Raw genomic sequence first — 15,796 nt, forward strand, 5'->3', positions numbered from 1 at the left:
TGATGATCTATTGGATCAGCTGAAAGACGCTGTTTACTTTTCCAAGTTGGACCTACGTAGTGGTTACTATCAGGTCAGAGTAGTAGAGCAAGATGCATGGCAGACTGCTTTCAAAACAAAGCAAGGACTGTATGAATGGCTAGTTATGCCTTTTGGATTAACTAATGCTCCTGCCACTTTCATGAAGGTTGTTTGGTCAATTTAGTGATGTCTAAATTGCAACTTTTAAATGTCAACCCGGGGCTCGTACGCTGATGAAGTGAGGTGTACTATATGTACTTAGATAACCTTTTCTTAGTGTTTTGTCGTTTTTAGCTTCTTCTTTTTTTAAGTTTGTTTTCGAATGTATCTTTCCTACTGTGATGTGATGGAAATGTAATAAAGCAAGTGAAATGTGGATGATTGTGGTGATCTCTAAATGATTTCTCAAAACTTAAAAAGTATTCTACAAGAAAGCTTGAACAACAACTGCAATAAAATCAACTCTTAAAGGAAAATAAAGACATCAAATAAAGGACTAATGACATCGGCCCAGTGTCTCTGCTGCTGAATGAAAATGAAAATGAAATCTATATTAAATCCAACTAAAAGTATGAATAACTATCTCACACTATTTCAACTCTTCAACTTAATCTTCTCCATGAAAAGATATCATGAAATGTTAAGCAATGTGAAATCTAAGTGAAACTACATAAAAGAGACTAGTCACAATACTTTAACTTTCTCTTAACCTTTTGCCTTTCAGCTGAATTTATCATGTAAGAAACAGTTATGAATAAGTCAAGTAATGTGAGTTCTAAAGCAAACTAAATCAAGCTATACTAAGTGATATTTTGGCTCCCAATAAAGTTATTTGATTATGGAAAAGGAACCATCAATAGATGAACAACTTGATATCTAAGAGCAGAAAGTAAATATGCAAGTTAAAGAAATGACAGTAAGGAAAATCAAAACTGCAAAACAATGAAGGTCAGCAACATAGACAAGATGATCACGCATGCCACTAGTTATGAAAAGAAAAGAAAAGAAGGAAAACTGTCCCGGGCTTGCCTAAGAAACCTGCATAACACACTGATCAGTCATGAACATAAAAGTGCAGAAATGTAAATCAACAGAAATCAAAGTTTATGTACAGCTAATATACATGTTGAAAAGAAATAAAAACGCAGCAATTTAAAAGACATCTGTACAGCTAATATACATGAAACAAGAAAAAGAAATGCAGGAAATTAAAGGTTACTGTACAGGGCTTCAGCAAACAGGGGCCCTCTGCCTACTTCAGCCGGTTCAAGGAGCAATTATACGCTTAAATGCAAAACAGTGTTCTCATGTATTGACAGCAAATGTAAAAGTACAGTGGGGAGCTCAAAATTACATTAAAAACGATTAACTCTACAGCGTTCAAGGACGCTTTATTTATAAGGAGAATACAAACTACTTTAACGAGATCTATGCTATTCAACCAGTTGTTTAAAAACACGTGAATCCTCTGTGTCCCCAGATCTAGGTAACTGTCATCGTGTTCATTCAATCTGGAGAGTATGGTTGTTGGATTCGTGCTTCTAGATTGTCTTCGTGGCTGAGGATGATGCCACCTAGCTTCACGTGCCCAAAAACAGAGCAACGCAGAGCCGTGCCACCGCTGAACACTTCTGTTGACCGGTATTTGCCTCTTCGTTGACCGCGGGCTTTTATGGCTGTTCTGGGTGATCTGGAGGGACACGTGCCATGTCCTTGACCCCTGGAACTTGCCCATGTGGCTCATCTTCTCAGAGGACACCGGTAACATATCGTTTAATAAAACAGCTGCGGAATCCTGTGCTAGCTGCGGAAACCTGGATCAACTGCGGAAACCTGTGCTAGCTGCAGAAACCTGGATCAACTGCGGAAACCTGTGTTGGCTGCGGAAACGCAGCACTCTGAACCAAAATTCTAAACCAAACAACAGTCATTAGCATATTTAGAAAACCATGTAAAAAGTCCTAAAATACAATGATTTAATCAACTTGGTGGATGAAATGAGTGGGAAAAAGAGGCTGAGAGGTGTATGGGAAGGTACAGGTTCAAGGCTCTACATACCCCCACTGTGAAGGTGTTGCATGTCCTCATGCAACCAAAACTTGGTTCTTTTCCTCAATCCATGTGCTCTGATGCTTCTACAAGAACATCCAGCCTTCTTCTCTTTCTCCTTGATGCCAAAATGGTCCTTGGTTTCTTGACTAGACATCTGAACTTCAAATTAATCAATGCCCTGCTCAGCTTCTTACACTTTTTCTTCAGCTTTCTATTCTTCTTTTGCCACAGTCCTAAGTGGAGCATAGTATTGTCATGGACAATCTTGTCTACCTTACTCTGTTCTTTTAATGCTTTGTTTTCTTGTTTAATATGCCTATTTAGGACTTCCAACTCAAACACTTCCTGTTTTAAAGACTGTACTTGTTCATCCAGTGGCAATATGGTGCTTGGTCCTGCAACTGATTGCTCCAAGGACTCTAGGTAGTTGTATACCTGCTGCTGGTCAGGGTCTACTTCAGGTGTTTTTCTTGGGCTATGCTCAAAATCAAAATCTGGTTGAGGTTCTGGCTGAAAAGGACTCTCATCACGTGGAGGAGTTGACTCAACACGTGGAGGGCTTGACTCAATGTCAGGCTGAGTTGGAGGTGTTCCCTTACCTAGATCAATGAAGTGTGATTGTTTTTCTTGGGTCACTTTCTTCTTTCCTTTGAGCCTACTGCTTCTTCTCACATATGGACTAGTGCTCTCTTTCTGGGCACTCTGTTTTTCTTTTTGTTTTCTCTTTTTGATGGCAGCAGCATGAAGATGTGCTAATCTATCGGCCAGAGTTTGAGACTCTTCTTCTACAGATGGTTCAGGGGATGGATATGTCTCTTGAATAGTTATTTTACCTTTGTCCTTTTTCTGCTTCTTATTTCTAGCTCCCTCTTCTTCTTCCTCCTGAACAGTTTCCTGAGTGTCTACTGTAGGAAGGTCCTGGGCTGTAACATTTCTTTCTTTCCTCCTACTTCTTTTTGGGATTTTTGGGGAACTACTGGCAGAGGCTTCAGTCACTTCTTGGAAGTGATTTCTGATCAAAAACTTTTCCCAAGTATCGTTATTATTTTTCAATTGATCTTCAATGAGAATTCTGATGAGCCTGTGATGGTAAAGGTGGGATTCAATATGGCCTACATGTTTCTGAACAGTAGAGCTCATTTTCTTCAGGCTTGCTAACAGAAAGTAAGGTAAATTAAGGGCACGGCCTTCCATAAAATTCATCATAATCCTTGCATGATACATGTACATGGTGCCAAAACGACCCTCGCATGTAATAAACTTCTGAGCAAGTAATAATAGCGTAGACCATTCTTCTTTGATTACATGCACAGGAATTCCTTTAGTAAATATAGAAGTATCCATACCTGGGTTTTTGAGCATGACTTTCCATCCTTGATCATCTAGACCTCTGTTTTTAAACCATCTGTCTCCCTCTTGTGGTAAACTGGTTGCTGCTGCTATTGTGGCCTCTGTTATTGTAAATTTCAAGTCCCCTACCTCCACTACGTGTCCATTAAAGGACCGAGCAAAGGTTTTAGTGACTTCCTTATTATAACCTCTGAACTTTTGAATAAATTTCAGCCACTTTGCTTTCTTCAATGACTCCTTCGTCTGCGGATACCCCTCCAGGTATTTTGGGCCCTCAGGTTCAGCTCTGAGTAACTTTCCCATTCTCGGCTTTCAACCCCGGCTGAAAATTTTACTGTGTGTGGACGTTCAAGGGAAAAACGAGCTGATTACGGGATTCTTAAGGTAAGTGGAGTGGCCGTAATCGAAATGCAAAGCGTATGCAGTGACTGTAATCAGGGTTTAGAGCAAAGCTATGGAGGTTGCAGCGGAAATGGAGAGTAGGAAATAGTATGAGTACGAGGGAGTAAAGGATAAATAACAGAAACGAGTTCAATGTATGCGGGAGTGGAGTGATAATGGCAGAATAACGGTTGAGTCCTTTTGGGATCGGATGACTTACGCCACGTCTCAACGTTGGCTACGGAAATTATGGTGGAGGAGAGCCGTAGTACAGTAGGTCACTTCTTCCACGTACGGCCAATAAATGAAAGAGCAGCCCCATTTCGAGTTTGAATTAATAGTGATTATGGGACCGTTAGAAAGGAATGAGGTGGATGGATTATCATCGTGGAAGAGGAGTGATATGGATCTTGCCGTATCAAATCATTGTATTTAGTGGAATTTCCATGATCTAATAACTATGCATACAATGACATTAAATTGTTATTTGGTAGAGATTTTGATCATACCTTTGGAAGTTTGCCATTTGTTGATTAAGGCTTCTGACCCATTATTGCTCTTTGATCTTGCAGATGCCTCATATCTTTGCTGCCTTTGGTGATGATGATGCTAACCTTTGACTGTGATTTTTTTTTTAAAACAGAGTGATGCTGGCTGTAGAGACAGAGTGATGCTGGCTGCGGAAATCGTTTCTGGCTGCGGAAACTGGTGCTAGCTGCGGAAACGGTTTCCAGCTGCGGAAACTAAGACAACACCCCTTTAACTGCACAAAGATAGTTAGAAAAAAGAACTAACTGAATGAAAATAGTCCTGAAGGGGACTTTTATTGATGGAATGAAATGAAATGAGTGGAATGAGATGGAAATGAAATGGAGTGAAGTGGAATGGAGATGAAAATGAGATGGAGGTGAAGTGGAATGACAAGTGAGGTGAAGATGGAAAGAAAGAGAGATTTTTTTTTGGAAAATATAGTGTCAGGTACCCCTGATTTTCACTCTACATTTTCTGTATAAGACTGCCAATCTATGATTGGTTTTCAGGCTTATACAAAAGATTTATTTATTTATTTATTATTATTTTTTTTTTTAACTAAAAGAAACAAAGACTAGGCTGATGGAGGAGAAGGACTCTTCCCCACCAGCCTCATTGCAGAATTTTCTTGAAACATTTTGACAAAGTCCTCTTTTGAGAGTGGCTTATGATAAATTTTCAATCGGTGGCCATTCACAATGAGAGGAGTTTGAAACTCATCAATAGTCTTGACTCGAACTGCTCCATTGCTAAAGACTTCATCAATCTCATATGGTCCAAGCCAATGAGTCTGAAATTTCCCTTTGAAGTCTTTAAACTTGGAATCAAACAGTAACGCCCAATCTCCCTTTTGAAACTTTTTCTCTTTGATATATCTGTCATGCCAATTAGTTCTTTGGTGCTGAACTAGATCAGTCCTTAAAATTGCATATTGTCTTATTTCATCTAGCTCATTCAGCTGCTCCATTCTGTGCTTTTGGGCTTCTGATAGATTCATCCCCAACTGAACTGCCATCTTGAAGGTCTTGACTTGAAACTCAATGGGGAGCAGGACTTCTTTCCCATAAACAAGTTCATAGGGAGAATGTCTTGTTGTGTTCCTCCATGTAGTTCTATAGGCCCATAAGGCTTCAGGAAGCCTTTCTGCCCAATCTCTTCTGTGGAGATGAACAATTTTGGTGATGATGCTCTCAAGAACTTTATTTGTAGATTCCACTTGACCATTTGCTTGCGGATGGTACGGAGTAGATTTTCTATGCTTGATTTTGTATTCTTCCATCAGCTTCTCCATCAAGTTAGATGTAAATTGACTTCCCTGATCTGTCACAATTTCTCTTGGGAGACCAAAACGAGTAAAAATATCCTCAAAAAGAAATTGAACAACTGAATTTTCAGTGGCAGAAGGCAATGCCTTAGCTTCTACCCATTTAGTAACATAATCAGTGCAAACCAATATATACTTCTTTTGTTTAGACGGTGGATTAATGGGTCCAATGAAATCTAAAGCCCATTTTTCAAAGGGTTCGATGAGTACCTGTGACTGTAATGGCATTTCATTTGAAAGAGTTGGTCTCCCAACTCTTTGGCAGCTGTCACACCTTCTAACATATTGTTTTGCATCTTTGAGGAGAGAAGGCCAATAATATCCTAAAGAAAGGATTTTATAGGCCGTCCTCTTGTCAGCAAAGTGTCCACCGCACGGTTCATCATGACATGCCTTAAGGATGTCAGGTTTTTCATCTTCCCGAACACATCTTCTGATCACACAATCTAGCCCTATTTTGAACAATTCATTAGAAATCCATGAATAATTTGAACTCTCCTGAATAATTTTCCTTTTCTCATTAGGAAATAAGTGTGGAGGTAGCTTCCCTGTAACCAAATAGTTAGCAATATCTGCATACCAAGGAGTTTTAGTAGTTACTGCAAACAAATATTCATCTGGAAACTTATCCTCTACAGGAGAATCTTCGTTAGTATTTTGGATTCTAGACAAGAAATTAGCTACTATATTTTGTTTCCCTGGTCTATCTAACACAGTAATATTGAATTCTTGTAAAAGTAAAAGCCATCTTGTAACTCTGCCATTAGTAACAGGTTTGTTCATGAGATATCTAATTGCAGAATGATCAGTATGGACAAAAGTTTCATAGCCAGTTATATAGTGTCTAAACTTGTTGATTGCATGAACAACGGCTAAGAACTCTTTTTCAGTCACAGTATAATTTAACTCAGTAGGAGTCAAATTTTTACTGGTGTAGTAAATGGCATAAGGAATTAAATCCTTTTGACCCAACACAGCTCCTAGAGCTGTATCTGAAGCATTTGTAGAAATATGGAAAGGAAGTTTCCAATTTGGCCCTCTCAAAATGGGTGCTTCAGATATTCTTGTTTTCAAAGTTTCAAATGCAGATTGACAGTCAGGATCCCAATTGAATTCACAGTCTTTTGTAAGTAATTTGAAGAGCGGAGATGCTATCTTGGTGAAGTTTTCAATAAATCTTCTATAATATCGAGTAAATCCAAGAAAACTTCTAACATCTTTTTGACAATTTGGAATAGGTAACTTGGAGATGACTTCAACTTTTAATCTATCAGCTTTAATTCCATCTCCTGAAATATGATGTCCTAAAACAATCCCTTCAGTAAACATCATAAAACATTTTTCATGACTTAATGAAAGATTTGTTTCTTTACATCTTATAAGGACTTTTCCCAAATTTTCTAATGCCTCTTCAAATGAATTACCATAAACTTTAAAATCATCCATATAGACCTCTACACAATCATGAATTAGATCAGAAAAGATTCCTAGTACTGCCCTTTGAAATGTTGCGGGTGCATTACATAATCCAAAAGGAAGTACTCGGTAAGCAAAAGTTCCCCATGGACAGGTAAATGTGGTCTTGTCCTGATCTTCAGGTGCTACCTGAATTTGATTGTAACCACTAAAACCATCCAAAAATGAGAAATACTTTTTGTCTGCTAAAGTATCTAATACTTGATCAATAAAGGGCAAAGGAAAGTGATCCTTCAAAGTTGCTTTGTTCAATTCCCTGTAATCAATGCAAACCCTCCATTTACCATTCTTTTTAGGTACTATAACCAAAGGAGAAACCCACCGGCTATCTTAAATGGGGTAAATGAAGTTTACATTAAGTAACTTTTGGAGCTCTTCTTTCACTATCTCCCTAAGGTTTGGATTCATCCTTCTTTGAGGTTGTCTGATTGGTCTACTATTTTCCTCAATGTAGATGTGATGAATGCAAGTCTTAGGGTCAATACCTTTCATATTAGTATACTCCCATGCAAATGCAGTAGAATGTTTTTGCAAGATTTTGGTTAGCTCCCCCTGTTGTGATTTTTCCAAGTTTCTGTTGATATTCAATGTTTTTCTTGGAAAAATCTCAATGGCAGAACTACCAAACTCTTCCATAGAGAAAAGAGACATTTGTCTAGATGATAGACACTCAATGTCAGAATCCAACTGAAATTGTGTGTGGTCATATTCTGAAGATGGTTCAAAGTTTTCTAATGTGTTCGAAATTTGACTATCTTCACTAATCTCAGAAATGGTAAAGACAGGTTGTATAGTATCTTCATCATCAACCCACTCATTATCTCCTATTTCTGTAATTGCTTTTGCTGGAGGATACAGATTGAACTTCTTTGTCGAATTACCATCAGAAATATACATATCCCCAGACCTACAACTTATGAAAGCATCAACTGTGGCTAGCCAAGGTCTTCCTAAAATAAGAGGATGTCCTCCTAGATTACTCTTGGGAGTTAAAATCATGAAATCCACTAGATATTCCCAAGAGTCTAAGGAGACTGGAATGTCTTCTAATACACCATCTGGTTTAATAATTGATCGATCTGCAAGTTGCAATAAGGTAGGTGTAAAAAGAAGATTAGGAAGTTTTAGCTGTTCCATAGTCTGTCTACCCATGATGTTGATAGCAGCCCCTAAATCAATCAAAGTATTTGGTATTTCTACCCCATTGATATGTGTTTTAACAATTGGGCTACCGGGATCTACATATTTCTGCATTGTAATTTTTCCCATCATGATATCTGCAATTTTCCCTACCAGGTGGATCCTTCTGGTATCTCTTGGTTTCCTTCCTGGTCTTTTAAGACTCAACTCCTTTATTGTTTTTGCTAGAATAGGATTCTCTTTAATGGCTTGTAACAAGGGAATCTTGATACAGACATTCTTCAATTCATCTAGAAAATTATAGTCAGGCAACCAAATTTGTTTTTCCACTCCTTTGTCAATTTGTAATCTTTCAGGAAAAGGAGGTGTGGATAAAGATGCAGGTTGCTCAACTATGGGAGTTGTGGGGGTTAATTCTTTTTCTTTTTCTTTTTGAGTGTTTGGGTTTTGAAGAGATGCTTCAGAACCCTTATTGGCTTCAAGAGACTCTTCCTCAAAAATGCTTTGCTTTTGAGCATTTATAGAAGGTTTATCTAGGACTCTACCTGATCTGAGTTGTACTTCATTGAGAGGAACAATCATATAGGTAGGAAATTGTTGACCTTCCATCATGTAAGCATTTTGAGGGTTTTTATTATTGGGGTTTGGCAATGGCTGAGAAGGAATTTGATTTGACTTCTGTTGGAATGGAAGCAAGAGTTGAGAATTTGGATTCTGTTGAGAAGGTTGTTGTTGTTGTTGTTGTGGAAATGGCAATGATAGTTGTGGATTTTGATTTGGAAGTTGTGGAGCTTGTTGGTTTTGAAAAGATGGAGGATATTGGTAAAATTGAGCAAATCTCCCATAAGGATTTTGCATACCTTGTACCCATGATTGAAAAGGATTTTGAGGTTGGGACCAAGGTTGTTGCCAAGGATTCCAATTTGGTGAGGGTTGAAAATTCATAGAGTTGTTAAACCCTTGATTTTGTTGCCCCTGCCAAGGTCTCCTTGCAACAAAACAGAGAGATTCAATTGTATTTGGATCTTCTTGAAAGACAGCTTTGAGCCCAGGAATTGAAGGACAATCCTTGGTCTCATGGTTCTCTGAACAAATTACACATGTTTCTACAACTTTTGCATCCAAGGGACATTCCCTTAGAGCATGTTTCTTGCTACACTTTGGGCAAAAGATGGCCAAAGCCTCAACTTCTGCTTTCTGCTTATTGTGAATCTTAAGGGTGTCTAGTTGCTCACTAAGACTCCCTAAGATGTCAGTTTTGAATTCATCAAGCATGTTGCCAATCTCAGCCCTACTTACTGATCCAGTTGCAGATTTATTTGCTCTGATGAGAGAAGGATCTCTAGGCCCTTTTTGAGTTTTAGATTTCCCTCTTGAGAGATGGACACATAGCTCTGCTATATCATTGAGTGAAAGTTGAGATATATCTCCCTTCCCCATCATGTTCAAAATATCTATCCATTCATCTCTAATGGCTTTTGATAGAAGGGCTTTCAAGGTTTCCTCATCTAAGTTATTCATTTTTGCTCTTTTCAGGTTGTATTGAAATCTTTCAAGTAAATCCTCCAAGTTTTCATCTTCTCTTTGCACCATTTTGAATACCTCATCCTTGTGATTGGTGGGCATACAATAGTCCAGGTATCTATCCAAAAATGTTTGTTTCATATCATTCCAAGACCTAATGGATTGAGTGAGTAATCCCATGAACCATTTCAAGGCTGCTCCTTTCAATGTTGAAGGAAACAGTTTGAGTTTTTGAGAGTCTTCCAGATAATCATAAGTTCGACACACGACTTCAAACTCAAATAGAAATGTTTCAGGGTCCTCATTCCTTAACCCATGGAAGTTTGGGAGGACAGATGATGAGATGTTTTTCATGGTGGCTCGGGAGTCCTCATCGATTATAGGAAATCCAAATGAGTTATCTCCATCCCTATTTCCCCCAATGTTACCTCTACCTCCTCCATTGTTTCCTCCTCCTCCTCCTCTACCTCTACCTCTACCAAATCCAGTTGCTCCTTCCTTTGTCATGGTAGTTTCCCTAGAGACTTCAGAGTCTTCTTGTTCTTCTACAAAGGGTGAATGAGAAGGAATTTCTCCCTCTTCTTCTTCAGATGATTCTAGTTCTTCAATTACAATTTGTCTTTCTGTAGAAGGAAGGAAAGGATCTCTTTCTAATTCAAATTTGATGGAAGGTGTGGGAGAGTCGACTCCTGCCTCTTGAATTCCAGGAATCCTAGGGCTAGGAGTGTAAGTTGGAGATGATGGAGGTGTCTCTTGTCTATTCTTTGAAGTAGATGGACTTGTAAAAATCGAACTCTTGGCTCTAGCTAAATACCTTCCCCTAGAATCTCTTGCTCTATGCATGTCATTTTTTTTTTTTTTTCTTCAAGTCGGGCTAATAATTCTCTTTCTGATCTTCCAGGTCACTCTAGGTGCAAGAAGAGAGCATACTCAAGAAACTATTAAACCAATAACTTTCTCTTTTCTGATCCTCCAGATCACATTAAGTGCAAGAGGAGAGCATACTTTGAGAGGTTATCAATTTTCCTTCCTTGAAATTTTCTTGTTTTTTTTTTAAGAATTTGGCTACCTAATTTCACTTCCCCGGCAGCGGCGCCAAAATGTTTGGTCAATTTAGTGATGTCTAAATTGCAACTTTTAAATGTCAACCCAGGGCTCGTAAGCTGATGAAGTGAGGTGTACTATATGTACTTAGATAACCTTTTCTTAGTCTTTTGTCATTTTTAGCTTCTTCTTTTTTAAGTTTGTTTTCGAATGTATCTTTCCTACTGTGATGTGATGGAAATGTAATAAAGCAAGTGAAATGTGGATGATTGTGGTGATCTCTAAATGATTTCTCAAAACTTAAAAAGTATTCTACAAGAAAGCTTGAACAACAACTGCAATAAAATCAACTCTTAAAGGAAAATAAAGACATCAAATAAAGGACTAATGACATCGGCCCAGTATCTCTGCTGCTGAATGAAAATGAAAATGAAATCTATATTAAATCCAACTAAAAGTAAGAACAACTATCTCACACTATTTCAACTCTTCAACTTAATCTTCTCCATGAAAAGATATCATGAAATGTTAAGCAATGTGAAATCTAAGTGAAACTACATAAAAGAGACTAGTCACAATACTTTAACTTTCTCTTAACCTTTTGCCTTTCAGCGAAATTTATCATGTAAGAAAGAGTTATGAATAAGTCAAGTAATGTGAGTTCTAAAGCAAATTAAATCAAGCTATACTAAGTGATATTTTGGCTCCCAATAAAGTTATTTGATTATGGAAAAGGAACCATCAATAGATGAACAACTTGATATCTAAGAGCAGAAAGTAAATATGCAAGTTAAAGAAATGATAGTAAGGAAAATCAAAATTGCAAAACAATGAAGGTCAGCAACATAGACAAGATGATCACGCATGCCACTAGTTATGAAAAGAAAAGAAGGAAAATTGTCCCGGGCTTGCCTAAGAAACATGCATAACATACTGATCAGTCATGAACATAAAAGTGCAGAAATGTAAATCAACAGAAATCAAAGTTTATGTATAGCTAATATACATGTTGAAAAGAAATAAAAACGCAACAATTTAAAAGACATCTGTACAGCTAATATACATGAAACAAGAAAAAGAAATGCAGGAAATTAAAGGTTACTGTACAGGGCTTCAACAAACAGGGGCCCTCTGCCTACTTCAGTCGGTTCAAGGAGCAGTTATACGCTTAAATGCAAAACAGTCTTCTCATGTATTGACAGCAAATGTAAAAGTACAGTGGGGAGCTCAAAATTACATTAAAAACGATTAACTCTACAGCGTTCAAGGACGCTTTATTTATAAGGAGAAAGCAAACTACTTTAACGAGATCTATGCTATTCAACCAGCTGTTTAAAAACACGTGAATCCTCTGCGTCCCCGGATCTAGGTAACTGTCATCGTGTTCATTCAATCTGGAGAGTATGGCTGTTGGATTCGTGCTTCTAGATTGTCTCCGTGGCTGAGGATGATGCCACCTAGCTTCACGTGCCCAAAAACAGAGCAACGCAGAGCCGTGCCACCGCTGAACACTTCTGTTGAACTGTATTTGCCTCTTCGTTGACCGCGGGCTTTTATGGCTGTTCTGGGTGATCTGGAGGGACACGTGCCATGTCCTTGACCCCTGGAACTTGCCCATGTGGCTCATCTTCTCAGAGGACACCGGTAACATATCGTTTAATAAAACAGCTGCGGAATCCTGTGCTGGCTGCAGAAACATGGATCAGCTGCGGAAACCTGTGTTGGCTGCGGAAACGCAGCACTCTGAACCAAAATTCTAAACCAAACAACAGTCATTAGCATAGTTAGAAAACCATGTAAAAAGTCCTAAAATACAATGATTTAATCAACTTGGTGGATGAAATGAGTGGGAAAAGGAGGCTGAGAGGTGTATGGGAAGGTACAGGTTCAAGGCTCTACAAAGGTTATGAATGATGTACTCAGGCCTTTTATTGATGATTTTGTAATTGTATATCTAGATGACATTATTATATTCAGTAAAATATGGGAAGAACATTTGAAGCATGTAAAGCAGACTCTAGATGTTTTGAAAAAAGAAAATATTTATGTTAAATTATCAAAGTGTGAATTTGGTAAAACATCTTGGAATTATTTGGGTCTTATTCTAGGGGGTGGTGAATTGAAGATAGATCCCTCTAAGGTTGCAGTCATTGTAAACTGTCCTAAACCCAAGTCTGCTACAGAAGTTAGAAGCTTCCTAGGGGCAACACAATATTGGAGAAAGTTTATTGCTAACTTTTCCTTAATTGCAGCTCCCTTACATGCTTTGACAGGATTGAACAAGGTGTTTCAGTGGGGAGGCAAACAGCAAAAAGCCTTCGACATATTGAAAGAAAAAATTATTACAGCACCAGTACTAGCATTGCCAAATCTTCAACAACCATTTGAGATCGAAACAGATGCCAGTGATTATGCCATGGGAGCAGTGTTGATGCAACATGGTAAACCCATATGCTACCATTCTAAGACTTTTAATTTTGCAATAGTTAATTATCCTACATATGATAAATAATTGTATGCATTAGTTCAGAGTGTGAAGAAGTGGGAACATTACTTAATGGGCAAAGAAATAGTAATACATACTGATCATCAGCCACTTCAGTACTTGCACTCACAAACTAAATTGCAGCAATCAAGACACTATAGGTGGATGGGTTTCCTACAGTAGTTTCATTTAGTCATCAGATATAAAAAGGGCATACACAATAAAGTTGCAAATATGTTGTCCAGACCAATCATAAATGCATCTACTATACTTAAGCATAACTCAGTAATGCATGAAAGCTACATTGAACAATATGCTCAAGATATAGACTTTAAAAATGTATATACAGCTTTAAGTAATGGCAAAAAGGTATAAGAATTAGATTACTATGTTAAGGACCGACTCTTGTATCATTTGGTAAAGCTATGCATTCCACAAACAGAGAGAATTAACATAATTAGGGAGGCACATACTTCCTTGTTATTATGTCATTTTGGTATAAGTAAAATAGTTGCACAGCTGCAAAGATACTGCTATTGGCCAAAAATGCATGAAACAGTTTCTAGATATGTAAGAGGGTGTACCATGTGTGCTAAAAGCAAGCCCAGCAATAGAAAACTAGGCTTGTTCACTCCACTGCCAATTCCTTCCCGTCCTTGGGAAAGTGTTTCCGTGGAATTTGTTGGGGGATTGCCAAAATCTAGAAAGGGACATGACTATTTATATGTTATTGTGGACAGGTTCAGCAAAATGTGTATTTTAATACCTTGTACTAAGCATATTACAGCTGAACAAACAGCGAAATTTTTCTTTCAGCATGTCTGGGTGCATTTTGGGTTACCCACTTCCATAGTATCTGATCGAGACTCCCGATTTGTTGGGAAGTTTTGATCAAGTCTTTGGGAATTAATGGACACTAGACTGAAGAAAAGCACAGCCTTTCATCCACAGACAGATGGCCAAACAGAGGTAGTCAACAGGACAGTGATCCAGTTGCTTAGGCGTTATTGGGGCAAGCATCCCAAGCTTTGGGATGAACACTTATGTGATGTGCAACATGCTTACAAGCATGCTAAACATTCTTCTACACAGAGATCTCCTTTTGAGACCTGTTTTGGTTTCATAGCAAGGTCTCCCTTGGATTTTGTCTTTGAAAAAGACATAGCAGTTGCTGGACACAGTGATGTGGACAAAGCAACCAAATTCATTGAACAGATCGAAGAAATTCACCAGGCAATGCAGGAACAACTGGGAAAGATCCAAGCCAAATACAAGGCAAGGCATGATAAACACCGGGTGGAGCACAACTTCCAAGTTCGCGATCAAGTCTGGCTATATATCAGCAAGGACAGAATGCAAGGTGAAGGAAAGAAGCTGAAGCCAATAAGGTATGGGCCTTTTAAGGTACTTGAGAAAATTGGTGAGAACGCTTTCCGCCTTGATCTACCAGCATACATGCACATCTATTCAGTAGTAAATGCAGAAAATTTAAGACTGTTTGAACCTTCTTTAATTGAAGATCCTGAAGAGCAAAGTCAATTGCCTTCCATTGATGATCTATTGCCTGAATACCTCAATGAGCTGCAGGAAGATACAATTCTAGACAGGAAGGTGAGGACAACGCACAGAGGGGACGTAGAGTACCTTAGAATTGGACTCAAAGGTTCAAAACCCAGCAATGCAAAATGGATAGAGATTGGGCAAGTGAGGTAGTTGTATCCTCACTTAAACAATGCTTGAAACCAACTTTTGGTGGTCCAAAAGCCTTTTCAGTGGGAAGGCGTGATCCAATTGGATCCAAGAAACACTCTCTGTCTTCAAAACTTAAAGAAAATCATGCCCATACCAAAGAAAATCGCATAAGGAAGCCTTTCAAAACACTATCGAGAGGTAAAAACCCGTGAAAACCGTGAAAAAGGCAGAGTATGGAGGTGTGGCACAATGGATGCATGGTAGCCGTCAGATCTGGCCGATCAACGGTCTAGATCTGATCGGTAATTGCAATTGGCACTCGTAGAACAGGGATATCGGCACTTAACACATATATATGGTGATGGCGATTGGAGAGGTAAATATGGACCGTCGATCAAGCGCGCAGATCAACGGCCCAAATTACATCACAGGATCACTATTGGAGGTTGCAGGAGCGCTTACAATGACCCAGGGGTGATTGCGATGAGCGATTGTGTTATCGCAATTAGAGCAGCCTTATGGAGCAAGGCCGATACCAGCATAACTCGTGATAGCCATACCCCATGGGAAAATAGGTGATAGCATATATTTTTTGAAGTCTGCTATGTAGGATTTTTCAGTGTGTTTTAATGTATTTCGTAGTTTCGTTTGTGAAACAAAATGCGAAGGGGAAGCGCCGATGTGATATGCTGGACCCGAAAGGGTACCTTAAGGCTATATAGTTTCAAGTCCGGAGGAAAGTCGTTTATAATGCGTTTTCACAGTTTTTAAATATT

Source organism: Pinus tabuliformis, chromosome J (genome assembly GCF_031772625.1).
Source record: "Pinus tabuliformis cultivar Carrire ecotype Pingquan chromosome J, CPIR1, whole genome shotgun sequence".
Classification (NCBI taxonomy): domain Eukaryota; kingdom Viridiplantae; phylum Streptophyta; class Pinopsida; order Pinales; family Pinaceae; genus Pinus; species Pinus tabuliformis.